The sequence below is a fragment of the Brienomyrus brachyistius genome, unplaced genomic scaffold (genome assembly GCF_023856365.1).
Source record: "Brienomyrus brachyistius isolate T26 unplaced genomic scaffold, BBRACH_0.4 scaffold436, whole genome shotgun sequence".
In the NCBI taxonomy this organism is placed as follows: Eukaryota; Metazoa; Chordata; class Actinopteri; order Osteoglossiformes; family Mormyridae; genus Brienomyrus; species Brienomyrus brachyistius.
In genome coordinates, this window is record NW_026042711.1 from 83948 (window position 1) to 107532 (window position 23585).

The 23585-nt window shown below is 47.6% G+C and overlaps 1 pseudogene; it reads left to right on the forward strand.

Moving 5' to 3' along the window:
• Positions 1 to 11266: 11266 nt before the first annotated feature.
• Positions 11267 to 20049, forward strand: LOC125729054 (splicing factor U2AF 65 kDa subunit-like; annotated as a pseudogene).
• The last annotated feature ends 3536 nt before the right edge of the window (positions 20050 to 23585 follow it).

Consider the following 23585-nt stretch of genomic DNA (forward strand, 5'->3'; position numbering starts at 1 on the left):
GCTCAGAGTGCATCCCCCCCCCAGGAGGCAGTGTTAGGAAGAGCAGGCTGCTGTGGGACTTGCTGGTGACCCCAGGGACTTGGTCTTGCCGTTGTCCTCTAAGGCCTGGGCGAAAAGGGCAGGGTTACGGCTGGAGTGCCGCTGGCGTCTCACAAAGGGAAAGACACTGGGGCATGATGGGAAGGAGAACATGTTAGCGTTCCGCTAACACTTGTGGCACTGCCTTTTCTAAGTCAGCCATGTTGGAAAATCCTTGACTACCGTGGAATTACAAACAGAAACTGGAGAGCATCACAGGGGACGCAAAAGCAATTAACATTACAGAACTCTGTGTAGTCTTAGTGACGAAGCTAAGCTGAAGCCAGCAGTTCACACTAAGCCCAAAAATCCCTGGAATTAATCGTTAACAACCCCAGAAACAGAACCTGTGTGTATCCCACACCAATATGAGTCTTATCCCCTTATATAAAATACATGGAATATATTACAGAAAGACCCCTTTTATAGAAGATAATAGTTTTACCTTTTTTTGGTCTCTTGTGGTTCTATGGCTCTAGCCAGCATGTTTTTGTAGAGATCGGACTTTAAATAGCGGGCGTAGGAGTCCTGAGGGTGAGAGGAGAGGCCGAGAGCCCGTTTTAATGAAGCTGTCATCCACTTTCATGGCTGTGCACAGTTAATGCTCCTACCTTCTTCATCAGGAAATAGATGTGCATCTGGGCGTCATCCAGGACAAAACGATGTGGGCTTTTCATCAGGGTCTTCTCCATGGTCTTGCTGTCCACGTTTACCCCACTTGCTGGCTCCCGGGGCCAGGAACTGCCTGGGGGGAAGGAAGTGATGAGCCTGAGCTTTGCAGTCCACTGGGAGTAAGCAAGTGCCACATCAGGGCCTGCTCTAAATTCAACTGGGATGCAAACTGTCCCACTGGGCCACAAGGTCGCACTCACTTGTAGACCTCTTCCACCTTCTGCGGGATCGTAGCGCTCTCGCCCGTGCCGGATGTCCTCACAGGCCTCCCAGAAACAGAGGTTCTCCACTGTGAATGAAACAGCGCATGCATCAGCTACCTGCAGGAGGCGCTCATCACGATGCCAATATGGAGGAGAATTGCCTTTCATAGAGGGATCATGATTATTAATTTAGCAGATGCTAGATCCTATTTTTTTTTTTTTTTTGAGAGGGCAGGGTCAGTCAGTCCCCTGGAGTAACTGATCGACGGCCCAATAGTGAGGTCACTCAGCTGACTCTGGGATTTGAGCTGATGACCTCCTGCAATGAATCCCAATCTGCTGAGTCACACACTGCCCAAATAGGCCCGCAGTGATCAAATAATGAATATGATTCTTACTTGCTGACGATGCCTCCATGAAGCTGATCTACTTGGGCGGGGGGGTCTACATGCTGCTCACCACTGAACTCCTTCTCCAGGTACTCCCTGAACTTGCACCGTCCCAGAGGGTCCCTAAGGAGCTCCGTGAAGCCGAACCCCCATCGTTCCACCCGCAGCTTGGTGGGTGTCTCCACCCTGCACCAGGAGGCGTGGAAGTGAAGAGACGACAGTCACCTCTGGGGGTGTGGCCCTGAAGAGGCAGGATGGGCGCGGTAACGCACACTCACATGTCGGCATTCAGCGTCCAGAGTGCCGTGTCATCTGTTATCCAGGGGTTGCTGGGGGGGCAGCCTTGCATCATGGGGTCATGGTTCAGGTACTCTCGCTCGCTGAACTTAAGGAAGCTGAACACAGAAGACCAGCCATTCCCAGTTTTAGTCCTACTTTCTATAATCCTTGCAAGTCATCAAATATTCAGGTTCAATGCTGGCATATTCCAGCAAACTGGAGCTCGAAATGGTGACGAAATGATTATACGTCATTGAACCCTATAAGGAAATTCTCTTTTCATCTCCTCCATCTTGCTCTCCATAGGTGAGAGAAAGCTTGGTAGCAAAGGGCAGCTGCCCGTAGAGGCTCCCAGGAACCTGGGGGTTAAGGGCCTTGTTCAAGGACCCACAAGTGTGCTGAAGCCAGGCTTGAACCGGCGACCTTCTGATCAATATTAAGTAATTATTTGCAGTTAAATACAGTTCAATTCAGTTTAATAGTCAACCGGTTTCAATATTAGTTAGGCATCATTAATCCAGGGACATGTGTGACTCTGAGATTTATGGTGAAAGAATGGATGGGCAGATGGACGAAAGAACGAAATAACGAGGTTAGATTTTCACAAAGAGCAGTCCCCAGCATTTTTGTCAGAATTAACATGAAATAGATCCCCCCCCCCCCCAATCAGAGGCACAGTATACAGAATACCCAGAGATATCCCCCAGTTAGGGACTAATGTGGACTGGTGTCGAACCAGTGGTCCCCCAGCTATGCTGGGACTGAGGCTGAATCACAGGTGTTTGGGGGGGGGTAGGTGGGGGAGGCTGTTATCCAACCTTTCCAGGCAGATGGAGGACTTGACCCTCGAGCGGCCCAGGGGATTTCCTGATGTGTTCAATCTGGTGTCGGGAGCCATGAAAAATCACACGGGGAATATAAGAGTCAGAAAAAACACATCCAATCCCTGATAAGAGCCATGCTGTTGTACCTTTAAACAGAATTTGTCAATATCTGAGAGCCAACAAAAGAAACGGACAACACAGATTAGATCCTTCCGAAGCAATTTTCTTATGACAGCATTCTTAAGAGCCCACTTAATCACCCTCTTTGGTTGTTCTTGGCAACCATCCCATCAGCTGAAATAGGTTCACTCTAAATTCTTTCAGGCTTACCTCTCTTTTGTAGTAGTCCGCCGTTCTGTTCTGTAAAGAAGGAAGAAACAAAACCGTCTCTAAACATGATATAAGCCACATGTTTATGGGAGTTTTACTTGCGCAAAAATGTTCTGAGGGCACAAGGTTCATTGGTTCAGAGAGATAACCAATCAGACTGTAGAAGTGGTGGATACAGGCAACTAGAGGAGGGGGGGGGGTCAACCAATCAGATGTCTTGTTCCTCGCCTTCCTCTAGTTCCTTAGACCCACCTCCTCTACAATCTAATTGGTTATCTCTCTGAACCAATCATTTTTCCTTCTGCCCTCAGAACATTTTGTGAGGGTAAAACTCCCCACGAGCGAATCACATGCAAGGAATCAGACAGTAGGAATTCCCTGCTCACACTCAGCTCCTGGCTTTACTAAGCAGACATCCAGTCTAGAAACCATGAATAATATAGCACTATTACGAGTATGTATTGTGGGACTGCTGACGTACTTACGTTAGCATGGAAAACGAGAGCAGGAAGTGAGGAAGAAGTGAGACAGAAAGATGAGCACAACGAAGTGCTGTCACACTCACACCACGAGCTTCCCTCGGATGCCCTCCCACCAAAAACACTGATTATCACTTCACTTCCTTGGGTAATTTGGGGGCCCAAGGCAACAGCCTATTCTGCCTATAGCTGCCATATATATATAGATATTAATATACATATTTTTTCTTCATGACTTTGATCTTATCTAGGCCCCGAGCGGCTCTCTTGTTTGCCCGGATCCGGTCCCTGTGACTGACAGAGGCGATAAACAGCAGGTACTGGCATTACGGAAAAAATGTATATGCTTAATAAAAAGCTCAGACCAGCTGGACTCGGGAGTTGTGCCGGTTCCTTCGCTCAGGGCCTTGTTCTTGAACGCTGAATGTTCCCGGCTGCAGAAAATCAGAGGGTGAGAAATCCTTAGCTGAACTTCAGATGAAGAGTGAGCTCGTTTCTCTCAAGCAGACTGACGCCGGTCTAACGCTGCATTAATACCCCTTAGCACTACTGGTCACATTTCCCATGATGCCACTGGGTACAGCCCATGGCGACACTGCCCAGTAGGGGACAGTGTGACAGCTTCCAAAAGGACCATTCGGTCCTGGAGGGCCAGTCGGTGACACAGTATCCATGATCAGGACTGGGGTACCCTGCTTTACAGAATAAACTAACCAAATGTCGATACTGAATGCAATCTGATTTAACATGGTTTCCTTAAATCCCAATTAAAGTGCTTCAGATCAGCTCAGGACTTAACAGCAGAGAGACTATTTGGCAAATTATTACGCTGCTATTTGCAATTACATCCATTATCTCTCCGCTAACATGCAGCATTAAGCCTGAGCCGCAGGAATAGAGGTCAGATAATGGATCCGGTATTCCGGAGGTGGGATCCTCTTCCAGCTCGTTTAAAAGGCCCAACAAGTGGGGGGGGGTGGTGGGGGGGGAGACGCAAACACAGCATGTCTGCATTTTAGCTTCAGGCCGTCTCCCAGTCCCTTCGCACTCCTCTCTCCCAGATCCAAGCATCACCAGTCTTAGCGATGCGTCTCGTGTTTCTCGGGCAAAGAGAAAGGAGGCAGGAAGCCGGCCCATTTTGTCATTGCTGGTTTTAATCCCCCCCCCCCCCCCCCCAGCTTCCCCCGTCCACCTGGCCGTACCAGAGTGCAGAGCGTCCCTGCCTTTTAAACACGAGCAGCACCTGACTGGGGGGCCCTACGCTGCGTGGTTTTTGGCTCAACTGTGTTTCCGTCTAATTGGCGTCAAAACGTGGGTTTCATCAATGAAGGGTGGTGTGTGGCTGAGCGGGTTGGCAGTCGCCGCCTATGACTGGAAGGTTGCCGGTTTAAATCCCACAGTCAGCAGAGTGACATCACCACTGGACCCCTGAGAGAAGTCCCTAAACCCCCAACTGCTCTAGTCTCAATAAAAGGTACATCTGCAAAATAAGCTGAATTTTAGGATGTGATCCGCAGCTGCGTGGCTGCCATTCCCACCTCCTGATGCCGCCCCGGATGGGGATAATGGCCCACATAAACGCTGATGCTTATTAGCCCCTGAGAGATGCTGCGCACCCAGCAGAAAGGGGCCCTAGTGACGGCCGGGATTAAGCCAGATACACACCACACTCTGCTCCTGTCCCACACTTTCATTCTCCACTCTCCTGTGTTATTCATGAACTCCAAATTACACTCAGCGAGGGTGGCAGTTGCTCATTCCCCGCAGCCTGTTGTCCTGTCTGTCTTCTGAAAGCTCTCGTCCCACAGAACATAGGCTTCTTCCCAGCTAAGTAAATATTTCATGATCACACTGAAGCAGTAGTGGGTTATCAGGCCTGAAGTGATATATTCCTCCCCCACAAAGTATGCATGGAGACACTCTGTGTGTCTTACTTAACGAAGATAAAACTCCCCCCCCCCCCCCCCCCCCGTGAATTTTGCTGAGCTCAATGCTCTGGAGATGACGGAGATCGAAAATTATACCGGAAATGTTCCATATGTCCTTACAGATGTTTCCTTTGCCTTCCTTCATTGAACAAACCCGTTGTCGTGGGAGAGAACTGCACAACCCCCCAGCTCTCTGTGGGGAATGGGACCCTGCCTATGCCTTCCTGCCAATCCTGCCAAGTTTCCCCCTGTAAGTTGAAGGATCTCCTAACAGGCCTGCATGTAGATTAATTGTCATACCCAGGACAAAGCAATTGCAGGTTAAGGCCCTTGCTGAAAGGCCCAACGGAGTAGAATCACTCTGGGCATTCACAAGGATTTGAACCAACAACCTTCCACTTGCTTGCACAGATCCCTAGGCCCAGAGCCACCACTCTGGCCCACAACCTCAAAAAAATCCTAGAATCGCCCCCAGCCTGAGGCGATATTCGAGCTGCCAAGGTGCATTGAGTTCAGGTTTACCCAGTGTGTGCTTTACTCTAATCACAGCATACTGGGTTTTCGCCGGGGCAGATGTAGGGAGTCACGGGGTTTCGGGGGAGGTGCTTACTGGCGGTCTGTTGACGAGCCAGTAGGCCTGTTCCTGACATTCCAGCATGATGCGGTCCGCCTTGCGCCTCTGTTTGGCTGCCCTGGTAGGAGCAGAGCAGTCGATGGAGAGTCAGAAAGCATACTGGGTAATTAGCATATAGCGGTAATCACTGAACTGCAAGGTAGGGTTTTCATTTTTCTGTTTCCTTTTTCACTTAGAAATGGATTTCCGACTCTAGTGTTTAGGCTGAGGTCTGATTTAACAGATAGGAGGGGAAATTATGACCACACACCATGTACTTTTTAATTTAGGTAACATCATCATCCTCTTAATACGAGATTTATTCATCCATTCTCATCTGTCCCCTTGTGTGCATTTATGGAAATTGATTTCATAGCTCGATGCGACAGTATTCCCGGGGCTGGGGTGGGTCTTAATACGAGATTTATTCATCCATTCTCATCTGTCCCCTTGTGTGCATTTATGAAATTGATTTCATAGCTCGATGCGACAGTATTCCCGGGCTGGGGTGGGGTTTACCTGAGCTGCTCCTTCGCCTGCATCACCACGAAGTCCCAGGTGTGGTTGATCCGTTTGTGCAACATGTTGTAGCTGTCCTGCGGAGACGATGTTTAAATGCGACATTGCCAGGTCGCACGGCTGGCTGCGTGCTGCATGGGTTCACGTTATGACTCACAGGCCGAACCCCTCCCAGGATATCAGCTGGCAGTGTCGGATTCACAAACCCTCTTACTGATGAGAACCTAAAATGCGTTGACCCTGACGCAACATGGCGGCAAGTTGGTGGATGTCTATGTGCGATCCTACTATGTGCATAATTGGTGGGAGGTTTTCTTACACAAAAATGTTCTGAGGGCAGAAGGAAAATGATTGGTTCGGATAGATAACCAATCAGATTGCAGAGGAGGCAGGACCAAGACATCTGATTGGTTGCTCCTGCCTCCTCTAGTTGCTCGGATCCACCTCATGTACAATCTAATTGGTTATCTCTCTGAACCAATCATTTTTCCTTCTACCCTCATAATATTTTGTGTAAGTAAAACTCCCATGAGCATTCAGCTATCACATGATCTCATCAAGCAATGCTTCAGACCAGCGAATAAGAATAGCATTGAAATGTACATAAATAAAAATTTTCTCTTACCTTTTCATAGTCTATCAGCTGCCCTTGCTTTCTGATATTCTTCTTAGTCAAATAAATCGCTTTAGAAGAGCAAAAGAAAGACATGGCAAGAAACTGTGTTTTTCTATTATTCTAGTAAAGGGAAGTAATGATGTAATAGGCGAGCACATGATTAATAATTGGTAATCACCGTAATCTAGCTCGGAGGCTGGCCACTGCTGAGAGCTCCAGAAGTACGGAGTCTAGCAAAAAGGAGATGCTGTCATTTGAAACTATTCAGAAGCAGCGTGACAAAGGTGCTTTGTGATTTAACATGTCAGGGGACAAGGCGGGTGGAAGGCATTTTGCTACTTTAACTGGCATTGGTTCTCATACATCAGTGTTTCCCAATCCGGTCCTCGGCGACACACAGATGATCCACGTTTTTGCTCCCTCCAGCTCCCTACCAGACAGTCTACGTTTTTGCACCCTCTCAGCTCTGGAGCCCGGACCAGATTGAGAAATACTGTCCTACACGGTAATTCCGCAGTCTCTCCAACGAATAGTTTCGATATGCGTGCCCCCCCACATGGCCACCACCCTCTCGCGCTGCCCTCCATCTGAAGAAACCGTGGTTTTAGGTTACCTGGAAGCGATACGGCGTCTCGTCGGGCCCCAGGACGAGCGTCCTGGGGTCCTTTAGGGGGTAAATGTAGCCGTGCTTCACGATCAGATTCCCCACATGAAGTGCCTCTGAAAACACACAAAGTGGTCACTCATTTCCACGTAAACTACTCAAAGCTCAAACAAATCCACTACTCGTAGCCCAGATTTAGGCATAGTAATTCTCTAAATTTTTGTCAGTGGAATACAGTAGAACACACGATAACTAGAAACTGAGTAGGCATATTATATTTTATTTTACGGTATAGCAAGTAACTGGAAAAAACGTTGACATGGTGCACAGAATAAGCCGCGGGGATGGTGCATTCCTCATCGGAACTATAATTAATTACGAGTAATTGGGACTTTCCACTTTCCGGCTGCCTCCGCGGCCATTGGCAGTCAGGCGCTCCCGGGGGTTTCAGACCGGCGCAGCAACAGCGCTGCTAGGGGGAAGCCTAGTGTTTACAGGGAGGGGTAACTGCTTACCGGGGCAACAGGTTTTTTGCCCATTCAAGTCTGTTAATGCATCTGCCATCTACTGCCTAAAAGTCCCCTCCTTTCCATTCCGACTTCTTTTCCAATCTGGGCTGTAAATCAGGGAAATCTGCTCCCTTGCTATTTAAAACCTCATCTGCATCGCCCGGGAATTCAGGACAACAGCGTCTTGCAGAAGTGCATAATGAGGGAGACGGATAGCGATATTTCTCCAGGCATGACTGACTGCCTCTGGCTATCAGCGAAGTTTGCATCGGGACTATCAAACCGTACAGCTCAGCATGCGTAGCGGCGCGACTCGGGACTGGCCTACAGATTATTTGTACTAATAGCCTCTCAGCAGAAAGATAAATAATTCAGCAGATAAATTGACGCCAGGGGAAGAAAATCCCAAAAGCTTCAGGCGAATGGGGGTGTCTATGTTATGGACAAGCTCAATTCTGACATTTATTAATTCACAGGCTCAGCAATATCAATGGAACAGAACATGCTTCTGTCAGACACGTGAATTGCATATGCTTACACATAAATGCAGCTAGGCTAATCTGTTGTATGGATGACAAATTCTATTACTTCATTTGTATTATTATTCAAAAGACTCGTTTATTTCTGTTATTTTATTACAAAAAAAAAAAAAACCTGATGACGTCTTTCGCCAGCAGGGGCGCCATCGTCGTCACGAAGGGAAAAAAACAATCGATTAACCTCACATAAGAGCACCAGGTAACGCTTCCCTACATACTTCTCGGCCCTACCTTCTTCCATGATGGAGTACTTCTGAATTAGCCACTCCACGATATCATTTCCTGGGAAGGCATAGCGAGGAAGGCATCTAGTTAGAGTCGAGAAATGCATTAAGCCGTCATAAATCAAAACGCTGAACTCGATAAATAAATTACATAAATAAATATGAGCGCAAGGAGATCGATGACAGTCTTAATGCACAGGATTCCCGAAGACCGCCGATGTATGGGCTTTCCTGTGAAGGGCTTAAATGACCATTAGGACCCGGCCCCGGGACACTGCACGGCCGGGTGTAAGACAACCGGGCGGCATGAAAAATTATTTTTAAAAAGTAAAATATGTATCGTGCACCTGTCATCGCATGTGGAATCACTGTGATTAACAGTCTTTGATTCTTCATCTTTATCCCCATGTCGGGATCTTGCATCGCCACAATGACTTGTTCAATCTGGGATAAGAAGAATAGTCAAAATCGTGAAATCAAGGTGACGACAGACATAGTGAAAACGTTCAACTAGTAATATAATAATTGCTTAATGTGTGATTTGATATGTAATCGTTATATTCATCATTAAATCACCGGAGAGACACACTCATATATTTAGGCATATATATAAGTAAACTACAAGGTTTTTCCTCTGACTATCTTAACTGCACGTCAAAGACGTTATCGGATATTCCCGACTACAGACTTTCGGTTTTGATCATTTATTCGCGTTATTAATTCGGCTCCTGATTACATTAAACTAAACATGCTCAGATTGTTACAACCTTTGCTTGTCGGTTATTTTTGGGATCTTTCTGGATGGGCTCAAGGCGGGGTCTGTAAGCACAAGCAAACTGCCAGCACTTTTGTTTTACATGAAAATAGTTTGATGTCGGCCTATTGCGTTATTGTCTGGCTATAATTTGGAGGCAATATTAAACAATAGGCCATATATTGTAAATATACATGTTGTGTTGTTTTGTTGTTATCACAAACGTATAGCCTGATCATAAATTCATGGATACCTGGATGTTGTATGTTCCATTATATTTATGAATGAATGATTTATGTGAAGTCTGGCTTAGATTCGAGAATTAATCATATAGATTAAAAAAAGTTTTCATTTAAAACTTATCTCATATAATAAAATCCTCGTCCGAACGAACATATGTCAGAATGAAAAAACATTTAAATTATTTTTGTGATGCATCAGTATCAATAGCTACAACGTCATAACAGATATAGATATAATGCGGTTCATACTTTTGAAGTTGATGCGTATCTCCCGAAAAAAATCAACTCCAGAAGAGTCCGCGTCTGTAAATGCCTGAACTTCGGAATCGATCCTACCTTTGTTAGGCGCGGCATCTGTGTCTTGCAGCTGTTCCCTTGATAAAGATGTTAATTGTCATGCTTACAGCATCTCGATCTCCGGCGTTTGTGAAGTTGGGATTGATGCTGTCCTGTGTTTTTTTTTTCCTTCCACACTTAAGCTCTGCTTGTTACTGCCCCATAGCGGAGCGCAAGTGAAACGGACTACCGGAGATTTGCACTGTTTTTCTGTTAGTGTGTATAATCAAAATATGACTCAGTTTGGCCAGTTAGAAAAATATGATAATAGAAAAGTATTCTTTTCCTCTCACTTTTTTTTCTTGATTTAATTACCGACTTCACGTACTTACACTGTGTCCCGTTGCACGATGTAATATTGCGAAACTATGATTTTGTGGCAGTGTTTTGTAAAGGAATTTTCCGTTTAATCATCGTCTTAGTATAAAGCTATATGGTTGTTCTGGTATCAGTGGACGTACATTATGTATTTTTTCTTCTCTTGAGCACCATGGTCATGACATGAAGCTCAGTCATTGATTACTCGCAAATGTTAGTAGTCATCCGCTGTTTATCTTGAAGATGTAAAAGTAGTGCGCGTACATCTCCTCGTTAGTATAGTGGTGAGTATCCCGCCTGTCACGCGGGAGACCGGGGTTCGATTCCCGACGGGGAGAGTCTGCATCTTTTTGCCTCGGTCTCAAAAGGCACCAAGCTAGAACCGGCCCCGTGTTAGTGGAAACGGGGCTTGTGACTTGTACTCATGCATAATATTCTGCGGGTCGCTCAGCAGCGCAGCATATGAAACTAGACTCGGATTGTAAGTGTGTGGTTTTGATAATTGATGTATGGATGGATGGATCCTTAATAAGAGATATAAACAATAAGGTCCAGTCGCCAACTAATCATGTAAAATACGTCATAAACTCATGGTTGTTAAACCCAGAATAAAAATGAAGACGTATAACTAGGAAAGTCAACTTGCACATTTCAATTTTGGTTCGATATAATCACGTTGTCCTTAACCCTCCAGTGCAGGAGGGGACGGTAATGCGCATCGAATGTTTCCGAACCTGTGTGTGATACAACCGAGGAAGAGCCGATGACTTCGGGGGAGGAGGGGCAGGCGACTCGGAAGAAAAAGCAGCAGAACCCAATGCAGCCTGTAGCCCATTCAAAGGCCTACTGTTGGACCTCTGCTTATTTTGCAATACGTCTTTAGTACGGACTGAAAAATGTCCGATTTCGATGAGTTTGAGAAGCAGTTAAGCGAAAATCGGCAAGGTAAGTTTGGCTTTGAAGATCGGTGTATGCTCCCTGTTTTAGGGTAATAAAGTGGCCGGCGTGTCCTAGCGCCGAGGATGGTGCGGAGGGCACTTCTGCTGTTCCGAAAAGAAAAGCGCGGCTGGGAAATCGGTGCCTTTTATCCGAGCGCTCGCCGATTCTGAAACCTGCCCGATTCTTCTTCTCCCAGCTGCCGCAGGATCCCCGAAAACTGACCGCTTTGGTAAATCAGTGACATTCTTTGCTTGGCATTGTTATAGAGATCGCTAGGCCTGCATCCATCAGTGCCCGGCGTACATAACATGGACATTTCAATGAAACGTTATTGGGGTGCACTCGATGTGAAAGCCTGCGGTTTTATTTATTTAATTATTTACCATTATACACTTGGATCATAAATTGTGACCCGCGTATTTTCATTCGCAGTAACACACTATGCATGGATGTTTGTTGCAAGCGTTATATTTTCAAGATCACGTTTAAAGTTTTATGCAAATAAAAACGACCGCGACCACTTGATTTAAAGTCCGCACTTAATAACAGTGTTAGTTACTTGGTTTTTAAATACTACGACGAGTTTTCTATATAATGATATGATTTTGTCTCTTTCCGATGCACAATAGCCTTTCCCTTGGGTCCGAAATGCTGGCCCTGTCATCCGTACAGAATAAGTCTTTCTCACACGATCGCCGTTTCTTCATGATGTATAGACTCTAAAATCAGCCGCGTTCCCTGGAATCATAACAACTGCTTTTAGGTCGTTATTGCAAAGTCTTGCACCTGTATCTACCTTTACAGCGGATAGCAGTAACTAACAATGATGTACAGTTATATAACAATACACATATAACTTCATTAAAGTGCAGAGAATCCAGTAAACTGAATAAACTTAAGCCATACTAACGCAACTGAAATATACAACATGCGTTACAACGGAGTCGAAAGTAGGATTGATTTATGTACCTATCAAATGGCAATCTTGTCATATCAGCTCCTTATCACTAAATCACTAAAATGTCATTCGAAACGACCTGATTCGGCTAGACGAGCACTAAGTGCCGCCGTGTTGATAAACTAGCAGTTCCAGTCATTCATATCTGCGCTCTGACTATGCCTGCGATTGCGGTAATTGGTTATTACCGATTTACGTAAGATGCATTGGCCGCTCCGTGTCTGTACTTTTGCAGCGGTGCATTACCGTAACGCTGTTATAACTGATGCATGAAGCTGATTCCTCGAGCAGCACCTGCGTTTAAATGCTTCACTGAAAACTGCACCTTCAGGGATTTATTTAAGCTTCTATATGAAGGACCTGCTGGGATAGAAAGGTGATATTTTATTGCTAGTTTAATAAAGTGCTGTCTGTCAGATTGAAACGATATTAATTACCCATCCATCGTCCAACCAGTTATCTTAGTCAGGCTCCCCTGGAGCCTATTCCAGGCAAATTCCCCATACAGAGAGCAGAGGCAAAATTCAGGCCTCCAGACTCGGAGGCGTGAGGCAACTGTACTCACCACTGTGCTCCTATATCATTAATTAGTCTGGTTATGTTTTTATTGTTTCACAACAGACTGACATTCAAGGGGATGTCCTTGTGCCCTTGAAATTATTAGCCATGAGAGATGGGTGTGTTTGTTTCAGGAGGGTGTGATTGAATATGTGAATTGAATGGAGGTGCTTCATTCTGGTGAGGAAACTGGGGAGTTAGACCCCGTACCACATCTTGGTCTCCGTAAGTGACTTTTAAGGCATAGCGCTGGGTCAGTCAGCATCCAGCACCCCAGGGAAGTTGGTAATATGATTACTCTGTGACTCATGGGCTTCAAAACCCACAACCATCCGGACACACATTCATAATCCCTCTGAGTTACACATCTTGGATTTATCGAAATGGATGGTAGGGGGGCAGTCATGTCGCTCCGCCCACCGTCTCACTGGTACCACGGTGTCGTCCCCCAGAGCGGGAGAAGGAGCGACACAAGAAGCGTAGCCGCAGCCGGTCCTCTGAGCCGTGGCGAGAAGCACCGCCGCTGGAGCAAGGACTCCAGGGGGCGGAGTCACGAGAAGCGCAGCAGCAGCCGCGACCGCAAGGGTCGTGACCGACGGAGCAGCTCACGCGAGCACAAGAAGCACAGGTACCCCCCCTCACGGTCCCGGTTACAGGCACTGAAGCTGATATCTAGCATGGTTTGAGCCTCTTAACAAGTTTCTTTCACAATCAACCAATTGGTTTCTTCGTGGTGGGAAGGGGGACTGTACCCATATTAAATTTTAACTGGCGTTTATAAGTAGCCCCCGCCATAGCGATGGGACCTCAAAGCCAGCCTAAAAAGTGGCGCATGGTCACACCCTCATGACCTTAAACTGCCTGCGATCCAAAGTTAAATGTAAACATTCTGCCATCTGTTTGTTTTTGCCAGATTCTGAGTGTTTACACTGTATTGTTTGGGGAAAACAACCTTCTGTTTTGTGTTTGGGCAGCTACTCTCCTCGGAGAAGCCGTAAGAAAAGGACATACAAGTACTGGGATGTTCCCCCTCCGGGATTCGAGCACATCACCCCCATGCAGTACAAGGCAATGCAAGGTTTGGATGCGACGCTTCCATGTGTGCTAGTTCAGTATTGCAAGGTTATGGTATATTGGTTGCAATGAAAGCATTTATTCTGGAGTGCCCTCCTCCCCCCTGCTGGTCAAAGAGGGAATAACACTTGGGATGATTTCAGACAGTGTGAAGAGAGCTTAAACCTAGGGGTTAGAAGCAAATGAAGGCGACGATCCGGATGTTCTGGCCGTCCCTGGTTGGGTCTTGAAGCCCTTTCTCCTCCCCACAGCTGCAGGGCAGATCCCCACGATAGCTTTACTGGCAACATCCACCACCAGCGGCGTGGCAGTGACGCCCACCAGGTGCCGATGGTCGGCAGCCAGATGACCCGGCAGGCCAGGCGGCTTTATGTCGGCAACATCCCCTTCGGCCTGACGGAGGTGAGTCCAGGCAAAGTCCCGCGTTGCCTTCTGTCATGCATACTGGTGTCATGTGTAGCTCAGTGAGTTAGGACACTGAGCCGGTCACAAGAAGGTTGTTGGTTCAAATCCCTTGGGCAGCAGAGTGATTTCACCATTGGGCCCCCGAGCGCAGCCCTTAAGCACTATTTGCTCTAGGAACTGTCTGGTCCTGCTTCTTCAATGAAATGTATGTTGCTTTGGATGAAAGTGTCCGCAAAATAAATAGATAAATGTACTAGACTTGTCAGTCATTTTTTTTCTCGTTTGCCTGTTTTGATGTCTTCAGACGTCTGCCTGTCTTCATTCAGTGTGTCTGCCTGTCTTTTTAGGAGGCCATGGCGGATTTCTTCAATACCCAGATGCGATTGGCTGGCTTATGTCAAGGTCCACCCAATCCCGTCCTCGCTGTTCAGATAAACCAGGACAAGAACTTTGCCTTCCTTGAAGTAAGAGTCTTTCCTGCCTAATGGCTGCTGTGTCCAGGCGGAGACCGCAGCCTTCCTGATTAACGACGTTCTTCGTTCTGCCCTAGTTTCGGTCCGTGGATGAGACCACGCAGGCAATGGCCTTCGACGGCATCATTTTCCAGGGTCAGTCGTTAAAAATCAGGCGGCCCCACGACTATCGCCCCCTGCCTGGCATCTCAGAGCAGCCCGCCTTCCACGTACCAGGTCCGTTTTGCTTGTCGCCGTCATAACCTTAATCTTTATTTACCTTTGAAGAGCCGATCGGCAAGGCCAGTTTTTTGTACTCGTTACGGACTGACTGTCCTTCGCAAGCTGCGGATGTCTTGTCATATAAAGAGGAGACTTTCACTTTTATTTACTTAATGTTGTAAATATTTAGCAGACAGTTTTATCAAAGTGAAGAATGTTTTTTTTTTTTTTTTTTTTTTTGAGAAATCAGGGTCAGCCTGTCCCTAGAGCAAACTCGCCGGCCAGTGGTGTGATCACCAGTGATGTGAACCAGTGATCTTCTGATGATAACGCTGGCATCCTAACCAGCTGAGCCACACACACACACACACAGCTCAGTCACTCACTTCTTACTGTTAACATAGGGGTGTTGTGTGGCTCTGTGATGTTTGCCCATGAAAAGAAGGTTGCTGGTTGGCAGGGTTGGCAGAGTGATTTCACCACTGGGCCCTTGAGCAAGGACCCTAACCCCCAAATTGTTCTAGGGTTGCTGGCTCCTATTCTAGTTAAAAATTCTGGACACACCTACTGAAAATGACTTGTTTTTTCAGCAAGAATAATGACCCAAAGCCCACCTTGAAGGTTATGCAAGTAGCTTATTACCTTGTGAACTAGGAAAGAGATGGTCCCCACAGCCCCCCAACCTAAACTCTATAGAGCTGGTTTGGATCAGTTGGATGAGAGTAAGAGTAAGGTAGCCAGCTTGCGCGCAGAACTTGTGGAAACTCGAGGACTGTTGGAGAAACGGTCAGGTGGGTACATATGTTAGCTGGTTGAGTCCGCAATGCTGTCATCGAAGCCAATGGCTCCTATTTTGAAGAGACAAAAATTTTGTCTTTGCAGTACTTCATATGCATAACTTCCCATGCCCAAAGGCCTTTTACTATAAGGTGAATAACAGCTAAAATAGAGACAAATGCATTAAGAGCAGGTGTGTCCATACTTTTGACTGGTGCTGCATGTGTCAGCATCTCCCATGGAGAGCAAGATGGGAGAGACAAAAAACAGTCGTCAAACTGCCCCAGTATTTAGGTATTTTTTTGCTGGAGTTACATTTATCTGATATTATATAGGAGATAACGACGTCATACTGATTTGAAGTTGGCTTATTTCACTCGCGCCGTTTGCTCGTGGTCATTATCCGGCATGTTGACGGTTTGCTGTGATCGGCCGGCTTTGGGCGCCGTGCCGCTCTGTCTGCAGGGGTCGTCTCCACCGTGGTTCCAGACTCGCCACACAAGCTCTTGTCGGAGGCCTGCCCAACTATCTCAGTGACGATCAGGTACCCCGCCCTCAGTCTCTGTCGCCGGGGAGCCGACCCACAACCCTCCTGTGTTTCTGTCCCACTGCTGCACGTGGAACTCAAGCAGGCATGCACACACACGCACACGCACGCACGCACGCACGCGCACGCACATACATACATAAAATAAACACTCGTCTCTGTGTAACTGATTAGTAGGAAAGAAAGCCTGTCAAAGTTACCTCACCGCTTAAATTCATTACAAGATACTGGGGGGGTCAAATGTCAGCATCATGTTAAAGCTAGCTGCTGAAAATAGCCGCACATTTGAGGTTTTTTTTTTTTTTTTTTTAAAGATATTCATGGGATTTATTAAACATTTATTAGACATGTAGGTAATGAGTTGACAGTTACATTACGCTCATTGTTTATCCAGCTGTAAATTATGAAGATATTGAGACCCCGCTAATGTAAAAGGTACGTTTCCCAAAACCTCATGTTATCGACTTGCATAGTTGGAACCATTCAGTTGTTATCTAATGTTGTTAGCAAATAACCTTATTAGCAACAAAGGCTTTGGGAAACGTGCCTTACAGCTGGCGGCTTGCCAAACCAGTCACGTAGCCAGTCCCTGTGCTGCCTTGTTGCTGGGTACCCTGGAATATTTGTATATCGGGTTAATTGCTGAGTGTTAGTCGGATGAATCAGCCGCGTCGTTTTGCTGCATGAAAATTTAAAATCGAGTCATCTGCGCGTCACCTAACTGACGAATACCTCCACATTGCCGTACACCTGTGTTTGCCCAATCCCAGTCCTCGGGGAACCGCCGACTGTCCACATTTTCGCTCCCTCCTAGCTCCCAGCCAATCAGGAACACCGAATACCTGGTACAGGTGTGCTGAGAGGAAGCAAAAACGTGGACTGACCGGGGGGGTACCCCCGAGGACTGGGCTGGGAAACACTACCATAGACTGTGCTTGAAATGTGGGGGAGATCGACCAAGTCCCCAAACGCTTCAGTATTCGCAGACGTGCCGTGTCTCACGTCCATGTCCGCACACTGAGAACGATGACTTCACATCCCGTTAACAGCGATGGGGAGCTGCGGAAGAATCGTTCCCTACATTGCTGTGTCGCTCGAAAGGCAGAAAATACTTCGGACCTTTTTCCCGGTGAACGATTATCAGCTTCACTGGAGTTTTCACATCGTGCCCCATGCCCTATTCTGTTATGACGTCAGTGATGGATAATATTACCATAACAACATGCACAGATGAGGTCGTCTTACTCTGAAAGTGTTGAAAGGGGTCACATTTTAGACATTTTCTACTTCTCATTAGCATCTTTTATGATTTTTTTTTTTTTCTTCCTATATCGCCACCCACTGAAATCGGGCCCATTATAGACATAATCCATACAGGCATTTAATAGTTTACCTATTTATTTTGCAAAAGTTAATCGCAAACGTTTTGCGTCCACCCCTGCATTGTAACATTTTGAGCTCCGGTGTCCCACTCACTTTAGCCTAAACTGTTAAAAATGGCAAGACTCAGCCCACAAGATAGTGATCGCGGTTTCAGTGAAAGGTAAGTGAGAAGTGCAGTCAGTTTGTTTTTCTTTGATTTTTTTCCTCCTTTTCGGATTGTCATCGTAATCTTTCTTATCCAGTGTGAGTCACATGTAATCCAAGTCAAGAGGAAGGCTGTACCAAAGCAGCACTGGGGGGAGAGAGTTTGAATCCAGCAGAACTGTTAATGTATTTCACGTCAAAGCCAGTAAATGTGCCATAGACAGGTGAAATGGAAACCGCTGCTTGTATCCTGGTGTTTACATTTTTTTTGCAGTCCCTGCTACCGCTTTGATACTTACAGCTCTTTCATTTTTGTTCCCCACTTTGTCCCCAGCTAGGGGCCTGTAAGATCGTTAAGTCTTCGCTCATAATTTGTTCAGTAGTACTGACCTACTGCTGCCATGCCAACATGTAACACAAGGCAAGTAAGACATTCCGTCCCTCGCACGGATATCCTCCCTGTCGACGGCCTGCCCCTGTGGGGGGGCTCTGTCCTGGAGTGCTCTTAAGCATATGGGGTCCTTTTTTTGGGGGTTGAAGGCTGGGGAGAGACTTATTATGCTGATCACAGGGTATAAATTTGATTTTTTTTTTTTTTTTGCCCCTAAGAGAAGGTAGGAGGTAGCGCCTCTTGTGGCTGCCAGTGTCCCAGGTGACTCCTTTCTGAAGTCAGTGGTTAATGCGGCTTTACAGTAGATTCCTGTAGAATAAGTGAGGAATGATGTTAGCAGAGCTATTTCGTCCTGTTTGGCTTCAAGCCGTGGCCCCTTTAGCAGGACCTGTGGCGGCTCTTAGCTTTACCTGTGAGTTTATCTCCTGTAGGCTTTGTCCCTCTAATTAACTGCACCAATGTGGTTCTTGGTTTTAAGAACAGGAAGTCAGTGATTCGGCTGGGTTTGTGTTCTGCGAGTCGCCCCCCCCCCTCCACATTGTATACATGGAACACTTAACATATAATTAGCTGTTTTTATTTAGTTTTTTTTTATATACCATCTAGCTTAATTATTGTGGCCCTTAAAATCAGATGCAACTCGGTCCATATTTCAAAATTCGTAGTTGGAATTATCAGAGAACTTGATTAGGAATTCAGTTGTGTTGTATATGCTGTAGGATGGGGGGGGGGGGAATCTGTGTTATCATTCATTGACAAGAATCAAAATAGTTACTTTTGTACGCTCCCAGTAAGTAAGTCATGCAGAAAGGGCACAGGGGGCTTTGAGCTCTAGTGTTGCACCGTAATGGTCGAGCCACTTGTCATAAAGCCATTTTCCTGATGTCTTCACTGTTTCCTCATGTCGTTTTGCAAAGTTTAACATGCTGCTTCTCCCACAGTTAAGATTAGCATTTCTAGCGAGGCGCCGTGCCTGGACTGTCGGGCTAATCGCCCCCCCGCGTCTCCTCCTCTTGCCCAGGTGAAGGAACTCTTGACGTCGTTCGGACCTCTTAAGGCCTTCAACCTTGTGAAGGACAGTGCCACGTCACTGTCTAAGGGTTATGCTTTCTGTGAATACGTGGACATCAGTGCCACTGACCAGGTGCGTGAGGTGGGGCAGCAGCTGGAAGGTCTGGGGTGACTCGGGGCTTCCGGATGGAATTGCTGACGCTTGTGTGGGATGCATCCCGCAGGCCGTGGCTGGACTCAATGGCATGCAGCTCGGAGACAAGAAGCTCATCGTCCAGCGGGCAAGCGTGGGGGCTAAGAATGCCAACGCTGTGAGTATTTGCCCTCGGCTGCCGCCTTTCTGATGTCCTAAACCCAACTTGGTTCCTGGGTGCCTCCCAGGAAGCTTAATGCCCCTATTTCTGGGTTTATTTGGGTCCATGTAAATTTCTCGCTGTTACTCGAGACGATTGGACGATCAGGGGGTATCTGACACTCTTGTCGCCCCCCGGGACAGACGGCCATCATCGAGACGCCGGTGACGCTGCAGGTTCCAGGGCTGCAGCGGCTGCAGAGCTCGGCATGCCCACGGAGGTGCTGTGCCTCCTCAACATGGTCATGCCCGAGGAGCTGGTGGACGACGAGGACTACGAGGAGATCCTGGAGGACATCCGGGAGGAGTGTTGCAAGTACGGCAACGTGCGCTCCATCGAGATTCCGCGGCCCGTCGATAGCGTGGAGGTGCCTGGCTGTGGCAAGGTGGGACCCGTACTCTCCTGTACCAGTGGCAAAAAGAAGACCTCTGTAGGCACTAAACCAGGCTCATGGGAGCATTTCTTGCACAAAAGTGTTTTGAAAACGGAATAATTTTTTGTGTAAGAAAAACAATCTGATTGGTTCAGATAGACGACGGACGATCTGATTGGTTCAGATAGGCGACGGACAATCTGATTGGTTCAGATAGGCCACGGACAATCTGATTGGTTCAGATAGGCGACGGACAATCTGATTGGTTCAGATAGGCGACGGACAATCTGATTGGTTCAGATAGGCGACGGACAATCTGATTGGTTCAGATAGGCGACGGGACAATCTGATTGGTTCAGATAGGCGACGGACAATCTGATTGGTTCAGATAGGCGACGGACAATCTGATTGGTTCAGATAGGCGACGGACAATCTGATTGGCTCAGATAGGCGACGGACAATCTGATTGGCTCAGATAGGCGACGGACAATCTGATTGGCTCAGATAGGCGACGGACAATCTGATTGGCTCAGATAGGCGACGGACAATCTGATTGGCTCAGATAGGCGACGGACAATCTGATTGGCTCAGATAGGCGACGGACAATCTGATTGGCTCAGATAGGCGACGGACAATCTGATTGGCTCAGATAGGCGACGGACAATCTGATTGGCTCAGATAGGCGACGGACAATCTGATTGGCTCAGATAGGCGACGGACAATCTGATTGGCTCAGATAGGCGACGGACAATCTGATTGGCTCAGATAGGCGACGGACAATCTGATTGGCTCAGATAGGCGACGGACAATCTGATTGGCTCAGATAGGCGACGGACAATCTGATTGGCTCAGATAGGCGACGGACAATCTGATTGGCTCAGATAGGCGACGGACAATCTGATTGGCTCAGATAGGCGACGGACAATCTGATTGGCTCAGATAGGCGACGGACAATCTGATTGGCTCAGATAGGCGACGGACAATCTGATTGGCTCAGATAGGCGACGGACAATCTGATTGGCTCAGATAGGCGACGGACAATCTGATTGGCTCAGATAGGCGACGGACAATCTGATTGGCTCAGATAGGCGACGGACAATCTGATTGGCTCAGATAGGCGACGGACAATCTGATTGGCTCAGATAGGCGACGGACAATCTGATTGGCTCAGATAGGCGACGGACAATCTGATTGGCTCAGATAGGCGACGGACAATCTGATTGGCTCAGATAGGCGACGGACAATCTGATTGGCTCAGATAGGCGACGGACAATCTGATTGGCTCAGATAGGCGACGGACAATCTGATTGGCTCAGATAGGCGACGGACAATCTGATTGGCTCAGATAGGCGACGGACAATCTGATTGGCTCAGATAGGCGACGGACAATCTGATTGGCTCAGATAGGCGACGGACAATCTGATTGGCTCAGATAGGCGACGGACAATCTGATTGGCTCAGATAGGCGACGGACAATCTGATTGGCTCAGATAGGCGACGGACAATCTGATTGGCTCAGATAGGCGACGGACAATCTGATTGGCTCAGATAGGCGACGGACAATCTGATTGGCTCAGATAGGCGACGGACAATCTGATTGGCTCAGATAGGCGACGGACAATCTGATTGGCTCAGATAGGCGACGGACAATCTGATTGGCTCAGATAGGCGACGGACAATCTGATTGGCTCAGATAGGCGACGGACAATCTGATTGGCTCAGATAGGCCGACGGACAATCTGATTGGCTCAGATAGGCGACGGACAATCTGATTGGCTCAGATAGGCGACGGACAATCTGATTGGCTCAGATAGGCGACGGACAATCTGATTGGCTCAGATAGGCGACGGACAATCTGATTGGCTCAGATAGGCGACGGACAATCTGATTGGCTCAGATAGGCGACGGACAATCTGATTGGCTCAGATAGGCGACGGACAATCTGATTGGCTCAGATAGGCGACGGACAATCTGATTGGCTCAGATAGGCGACGGACAATCTGATTGGCTCAGATAGGCGACGGACAATCTGATTGGCTCAGATAGGCGACGGACAATCTGATTGGCTCAGATAGGCGACGGACAATCTGATTGGCTCAGATAGGCGACGGACAATCTGATTGGCTCAGATAGGCGACGGACAATCTGCCAATCAGATTGTCCGTCGCCTATCTGAACCAATCAGATTGTCCGTCGCCTATCTGAACCAATCAGATTGTCCGTCGCCTATCTGAACCAATCAGATTGTCCGTCGTCTATCTGAGCCAATCAGATTGTCCGTCGCCTATCTGAGCCAATCAGATTGTCCGTCGCCTATCTGAGCCAATCAGATCGTCCGTCGCCTATCTGAGCCAATCAGATCGTCCGTCGCCTATCTGAGCCAATCAGATCGTCCGTCGCCTATCTGAGCCAATCAGATCGTCCGTCGCCTATCTGAGCCAATCAGATCGTCCGTCGCCTATCTGAGCCAATCAGATCGTCCGTCGCCTATCTGAGCCAATCAGATCGTCCGTCGCCTATCTGAGCCAATCAGATCGTCCGTCGCCTATCTGAGCCAATCAGATCGTCCGTCGCCTATCTGAGCCAATCAGATCGTCCGTCGCCTATCTGAGCCAATCAGATCGTCCGTCGCCTATCTGAGCCAATCAGATCGTCCGTCGCCTATCTGAGCCAATCAGATTGTCGTCGCCCTATCTGAGCCAATCAGATTGTCCGTCGCCTATCTGAGCCAATCAGATTGTCCGTCGCCTATCTGAGCCAATCAGATTGTCCGTCGCCTATCTGAGCCAATCAGATTGTCCGTCGCCTATCTGAGCCAATCAGATTGTCCGTCGCCTATCTGAGCCAATCAGATTGTCCGTCGCCTATCTGAGCCAATCAGATTGTCCGTCGCCTATCTGAGCCAATCAGATTGTCCGTCGCCTATCTGAGCCAATCAGATTGTCCGTCGCCTATCTGAGCCAATCAGATTGTCCGTCGCCTATCTGAGCCAATCAGATTGTCCGTCGCCTATCTGAGCCAATCAGATTGTCCGTCGCCTATCTGAGCCAATCAGATTGTCCGTCGCCTATCTGAGCCAATCAGATTGTCCGTCGCCTATCTGAGCCAATCAGATTGTCCGTCGCCTATCTGAGCCAATCAGATTGTCCGTCGCCTATCTGAACCAATCAGATTGTCCGTCGCCTATCTGAACCAATCAGATTGTCCGTCGCCTATCTGAACCAATCAGATTGTCCGTCGCCTATCTGAACCAATCAGATTGTCCGTCGTCTATCTGAGCCAATCAGATTGTCCGTCGTCTATCTGAGCCAATCAGATTGTCCGTCGCCTATCTGAGCCAATCAGATTGTCCGTCGCCTATCTGAGCCAATCAGATTGTCCGTCGCCTATCTGAGCCAATCAGATTGTCGTCGCCTATCTGAGCCAATCAGATTGTCCGTCGCCTATCTGAGCCAATCAGATTGTCCGTCGCCTATCTGAGCCAATCAGATCGTCCGTCGCCTATCTGAACCAATCAGATCGTCCGTCGCCTATCTGAGCCA